The 6,783-nt window shown below is 45.1% G+C and overlaps 1 non-coding gene across 1 annotated transcript; it reads right to left on the reverse strand.

Annotated features, from left to right (window-relative positions):
* Positions 1 to 4,623: 4,623 nt before the first annotated feature.
* TRNAC-GCA (transfer RNA cysteine (anticodon GCA)) lies at positions 4,624 to 4,695 on the reverse strand. The gene has a single exon. It is a non-coding gene; the product is annotated as a tRNA-Cys (tRNA).
* Positions 4,696 to 6,783: the final 2,088 nt, after the last annotated feature.

Below are 6,783 nucleotides of genomic sequence, written 5' to 3' on the forward strand. Positions count from 1 at the left end.
TTTTTGGACGGGCCGGCAGAGGCAGGGGCCGCTCTTCCGGCCGTCCCTATCACCAAGGCTCCAGAGGTTCGTCCAACAACAACCAGGACTACAAACCCCAATTTTATCCCTAACGTGGACGTGGCTTCCGAGGGAAAGGTCAACGTACCTACCGTCACAACTCCAACCAGCAAGGTAAGCCTTTCTTCTTCCCCTCCTGTCGGGGGCCGCTTAAAACTGTTCCTTCAAAAATGGTGCACTCTCAGTGCAGACCCTTGGGTCTTACACACGGTACAAGGCTTCCTAATAGAGTTCATTTCTCCTCCCGTTCAGTCTTCTCTTCCCCCCCCTCCCGTCTTTTCACTTCTCGTAGCATCTCAGATCTCCACCGAGATCGAGGCTCTACTCCAAAAAAGAGCAATTCAAATTTTTCCCTTCGACTCCTCAGGCTTTCTAAGCTCCATTTTTCTGGTTCAAAAGAAAAACAAGAAGCTCCGCACAGTCATCAACTTGAAGTGGTTCAACCAATTTGTGGTTTATCGCCATTTCAAAATGGAAACCATTTTACATCTGAGGGACACCCTTCGCCCCAACGATTGGATGGTCCGTTTGGATCTTCAGGATGCTTACCTCACGGTCCCTATTCATCCCTCTCAATGGAAATATCTCCAGTTTCAGTGGGCAGGTGTCAACTATTGTTTCACCTCTCTTCCCTTTGGCTTATCATCCGCGCCCTGGTGCTTCACAAAACTCTTGAAACCAGTGGTCGCCTATCTTCGCTCTCTTGGCATCAGACTAATTATTTACTTGGACGATATCCTCCTCATGAATGCCGACCAACGGTCTCTCCTCACCGACCTGCTGGTGACTCGGTCGCTTCTTTTGGACCTGGGTTTTCTCATCAATACCGACAAGTCATCTCTGATTCCATCTCAGAACAAGGAATTCTTGGGTTTTCTGGTGGACTCTGCTGCAGCGTCCCTACGCCTGCCCCTCTCCAAAGTTTCCAAGATCAAAGCGGAGATTGTTTCCGTCCTTCAGTCCTCTCTTTTGTCTCTCCGATCCTTAGCGAGGATCGTCGGCCTCCTATCCTCCTCCATTCAGGCCATCTTCCCTGGCCCTCTCCATTATCGCGCTCTTCAGCGCCTCAAGATTCAACACCTTCGACAAGGCCTCGCTTATTCAGATCTCGTGACTCTCGATCCAGAGTCTCGTACCGAGCTTCAGTGGTGGATAGACCATTTAGATGCGTGGAACGGACGCACTATCTTCACCACTGCCCCAGATCTTGTCTTAGAATCCGATGCAAGCCTGTCGGGCTGGGGCGCCCGATGTGGACCAATCTCGACTGGAGGTTCATGGTCCGCCGAGGAGTCCAAGTTGCACATCAACTGTTTAGAGATGCTTGCAGGTTCCTTTGCGATCAAAAGCCTTACAAAAAACAGGATTCACTGTTCTATCCTTCTTCGTATGGACAATGTTTCTGCGGTCCGCTACATCAACCATCTAGGCGGAACAAGGTCCAAACCCCTGGCGGACTTAGCCAAGAGTCTGTGGGAGTTTTGTCTCGCACATCATCTTTCTTTGACCGCAGAGTATCTCCCCGGAGATCTCAACAGTGTAGCGGATTGGCACTCGAGATTTCTTCGAGATTCCAGCGATTGGAAGCTCTGTCCATCCGTCTTCCTGTCTCTTTCCCATCTTTGGGGCCCTTTCTCGATCGATCTTTTTGCCTCCCGGCTCAATTCACAATTACCCCGGTTCTTCAGTTGGCGCCCGGACCCCTTGGCTTTGGCGACAGACGCTTTCCTACAGGACTGGTCTCGTCACCTTCATTATGCCTTCCCTCCTTTCCTGATGATCAACAGGGTCCTTTCTCAGGTTCGCCGTCAGTCTGCGTCTCTAGTTCTTGTGGCCCCCTTCTGGCAAGCTCAAGTGTGGTTTCCGACTCTTCTCGAGATGGCAGTGGATTTCCCTGTCCTTCTTCCCTCCTTCGAGGATCTTCTGCTCAATCCCCAAGGCGTTCAGCACAGTCTCATTCTAGACTCCTCCCTGCAACTCTCGGCCTGGAAAGTTTCCGGCCTTCCTCTTCTGACGTCCTCATTTCACAGGAGGCTTCAATCTTTATCAGCCAAGCCTGGGCTCCTGGAACATCCAAAGCTTACAAATCCGCCTGGTCTCTTTGGACAAGCTGGTGTTTGGAAAGGGACCTCGATCCCATTTCAGCCTCTCTGAATTTCATCATTAATTTCCTTGGTTCTCAAGCCAGTGCCGGTAAGGCTTACCGCACTATTAATCTCTATCGTTCAGCCATCTCCCTCTACCATTCCCAAATCGATGGCAAACCGGTTGGTGCTCACCCTCTGATTTGTCGCCTACTCAAAGGTGTTCGTTGCGCAAAACCACCGTTGGCTAAGTATACCTCTTTATGGGATGTTACAGTGGTTCTTAAATTGTTTTCTAATTGGCCAGACAATTCTGTTCTTTCTCTCAAGATGCTATCTGCCAAACTTACCATGTTACTGTGTCTAATATCTATTAAGAGAGTTTCTGATGTTAAAGCTCTAGATGTTTCTGCTCGCCAATTCTCTCCTACAGGTGTTCTATTTCAGATACGCAGACGTACTAAGACTCATTTGGATTCAGTGTTTTATCCTTACTTTCCAGATCATCCCAAATTGTGTGTGGGACAATGTTTAAAAGTGTACGAACAACGTACTGCTGATCTCAGAACGCCCTCTCATTCTCAACTCCTCATTTCCTTTCGTAAACCCCATCTTCCTGTCTCCTCTCCTACCCTTGCCCGTTGGGTTCGTTGGGTCATGTCTCTTGCCGGAATTGATGTCTCCATTTTCGGGGCTCATTCGGCCAGGGGAGCCATGGCTTCTACAGCCTTTTGGTCTGGCTCTCGTTTGGAGGACATTTTGAGATCAGCAGACTGGTCAAATGACAGTATTTTTCGCATGTTCTATTGTAAACCTGTACATACTGTGGCTTCTGATGTTGTTAATATGCTTTAAACAAGCATAATAGGAGCCTCCGGTCTTGCCATAAAATGTAGATTTTTCTAGTGTTCATGACGGAAAATCTTAATTTTATTAAAGACACGGAGGCGAGTATTATCCCGCCGCAACATTCCTAACATTGTTCTCCCTCCCTACAGCGAATCCAGCCCTGCCACCGGCTTCATCTTAGAAGATCTTCACTTCGTCTCCTTCGATCTTCACCTCCATCTTCTCCTTCTCCAGCGCTCCTGCATCATCCTCCTGGACTCCTATTTGGTCTTCTTCCTTGGATTCCCCTGCTACAAGACTTATGTTCCTGGACTTTGGCTATATCCTTAATTTTATCTATTTTCCCTTTGTTTAATGACTATGCTTGACCTGCTCGCCAGCGAAAAGAGGAAGCTGCGCAGTCAGTTAGGGTCTTTATCTATTAGGTCTACTGTGATTGGTTACTGTATTCTCGTTCTTTCTCGTTCCCATGGCCCAGTTTGTTCTCTGGCCCTCTGGGAACTGTAGTTTTTTACTTATCTTGGCTGCTGTAAAAATAAATGCAAGATAAGAAAGCATAATACTCGCCTCCGTGTCTTTAATAAAATTAAGATTTTCCGTCATGAACACTAGAAAAATCTACATTGTCTTCATTTGTTACCTTCCATGAGGACTGGCGATTTTACTTCTGTTGGTACACGGTATGTGTTATTTAGTTTATAAGCACTATTTTCTTTAATGAGTTTCTCCTACTTCAGGCACAACATGCTGTCCTGCAACATTCAACGCACCATGCGCATTTTCACTTTCAAGCAGCCCGTGATAGTGGCGGCTGCTTCTTTGAAATGGAATAGGTCTTGCAGTTACAAGAGCTTGAGCTATTGGCATTGTAAATGTCAATGTCTTTTATTCATGTGTTAAATATTTAAACAGTTAAATAAAAGGCATTGTCATTTACAAATGCGAGACCTATTGCATTGCAAATGCTTATTGTTTTGAGAATCTGGTCATCCAATAACAGTGTGTCGGATTTTGTTACTGTACACTCAGTAACAGTAAACAGGCATGCATTCTACTGTAGAATTACACGTGTGACAGTACACAGACGTGTTACCGTCTATGCACGTGTTTGATGGTACTATGCACTGCACACTTGCTACTTAGACACTCACTGTTACTTTAAAGACCGGCAAATCAAGTGTGCTAGGATGCACACAGTGGGACTTAGAAACTTGGGATTCTAGGTTTATCCATATGCGTTTACTTTGCCCTTGCAATTCTTACTGAGTACAATTATGACCAGCAATCATTGTATAGCTCTTTATATTGTTATACAGTCTCTAGGCGCTGCACATGAAGCAAAAAAAGCACGTGTGTTAACGTATGCAGTAGCTTACTGTGTACAGCGCACACGTGTTCAGTATGCCTACCAGTGATACTTCGCGTGTTTTACAGTACTGTAATTGAGCCAGTGTGCTCAGACTGGGAATGACTGTAAAAACGTTGTTACATTTTAGACAGCAGTCTTACTGCTGCGCATGCGTTAACGTCGTTTTTATCAAAATTAATTTAAAGGGTAATCATTCTCATTATAAATCCTTATTACTTGCACAATATAAATGTGGTAAATAATTTTTTACAAAAGGAATGAAGGGGGCACCCGGATTTGAACCAGGGACCTCTTGATCTGCAGTCAAATGCTCTACCACTGAGCTATACCCCCATTGTGAAATGAGTCTTGGGATTGGCTGTATTGGACACCACTGACGTGTGTCTGCCGCGTGGCATTTCCCATTCTCCGGGCTGTTGCTGATGCAAGCTGCTGGTTCACTGCAGGGAGGGAGTGGCAGAGCCTGGCTGCTGGCCACTGGGGGCGGGACCGTGACTGTCATTAGCTGATTGGGAAATGTATGTATTTAAAGCCACTGAAGTCAACTGCTGGTTCAATAGTGAGGGAGAGCTTCGAAATATGGTTACTGGTCCGGGGGGAGGGACTCTCCGTGGTTAAACATGAAGTATCTGACTGCATTGTCACTTATAGCGTTGTACCTATGCGTCACGAGGCGCTGTACCAGTGTACCCCGTGGTATCAATACAGTAGCCAGGACACAAGTCCTAAACAAGCATTGGCAAAGCCACTAGGTCTCGCCTTTGGGACCTTATAAGTGTTTAGCCATGCAACACTTGATGTTGTTGCACCAAAGATATTGTGCTGGATAACTTAACACTTATAAGGTCCCAAAGGTGAGCCCAATTGGCTATGCCAATGCTTGTTTGTACATGAGAATGGGGTTGCTGCATTTGCCACATAATCCATTATGTGCTACATAATCTGCAGATTACAGAAAAAAATGTTCCAGATCAAACGGATCAAAAGTTAAATAAAACTAGGCGTCTTGTGTTCGCACACAGTGGAAGGCCATTCGCAAAGGTTAACTGGTCAATCTTCCATTTGCTTATTTCTGCTTTTGATTGTTAAACTGATACTATTGAGGTTAAATCTTTGAACAGACAATATTCCTATGTGTAAATATGTCACAATAATTAAGTAATACTATCAAAAACATGTGCTGCGTTGTGCTGCATAATTTACCTTTTCTTGTTACATTATTCAGTCAATCCTGCCGCATAATTTGGTGCTCCCGTGCCGCATAATTCTAGTGGCCCTGCTTATAGTTTCACTCTTTCCATTATATGCCTGGGCCCACAAGTCACTGAGGGCAAGTAGTGCTACTGAAAACCTGGGACTGACTACAAGTTGCCCATATGATATTGTACAGCAGCAGTTGCAATGGGGTCAGCTAGTCGAGGGTGGCACTGTTTCTCAATATTCCTCTAAATAGTTGGATAAACACACGAAAATAATAGTGTGAATAAGCAAGGGTAATAACCTGGAGAACATGCTTGCAATTCGTAACTACAATACATTCATAAACTAGAGTAAAGTGTATACTTTATCTGAAAGCCTGTTCTATGCTTCTGGCCCACTGTGATTGCACACTCACTTGTCAAGGCCATACACTTTTATCCCAGTTCTTGGCTTTTCTCTTACTAGTCATTTTTCTGGATGTATTACTCTAATCGGAGAGTTACACAACTACACCTCCCATAATGCAGTGAGTGTTAAATGGAAGCCTGGAACTGGGGTGCTGTTGACAGGGAGTGATTTGGCAATCTCATTTACTAGAGAAAGGGATTTCAAGCATACTTGAATATGTTCACCCTATGTTGGTTAGCCAAGTTACTAGAGGGCTCCCTGTCGTCCAAAACACCATGTACCACTCCAGGGAGATCATTTAATAGTGCAATACATTCTGTGATTTGTAGGCCTAGTTAACCTCAATTGAACTAGTTGGACTGAGAGTCTAAAGGACAGTGATTATTTGAAGGAAAACCCGTAGTGGAATACAGTGTCTTTGATAACATGGAGTTTTCATGTAACCTTTTATGCCTCCTTCCCTTTTGTTATGGTGCCACAGCGCTCAAGCTTCAGACGCCTGCTGATGACCCTTTTAGTATAAATAGTAGTATAGAAGGTACATTCACTCATGACCTTTGAGCTAGGCTCATGCGAGAGTAGCTAATACAGTCCAGGGTGTAGCGTTGCTTTCTGGGATTTGTAGTGCTGGTGTTATAATGTAACACAAGACTACAAATACTAGAATGTAAAGCAAAAACCTGCAGTAGGTTACTCTTGCATGGGCCTGGGACTCCAGAGCCCTGTTTCCCTAGCATTAGAGCTGGTTATTTGATTCTGCTATGCCACCATTTGACATGAAACACATTAAGATTACTGCAAAGTGTATGTTTG

The sequence above is a fragment of the Lissotriton helveticus genome, chromosome 12 (assembly GCF_964261635.1).
Source record: "Lissotriton helveticus chromosome 12, aLisHel1.1, whole genome shotgun sequence".
Classification (NCBI taxonomy): Eukaryota; Metazoa; Chordata; class Amphibia; order Caudata; family Salamandridae; genus Lissotriton; species Lissotriton helveticus.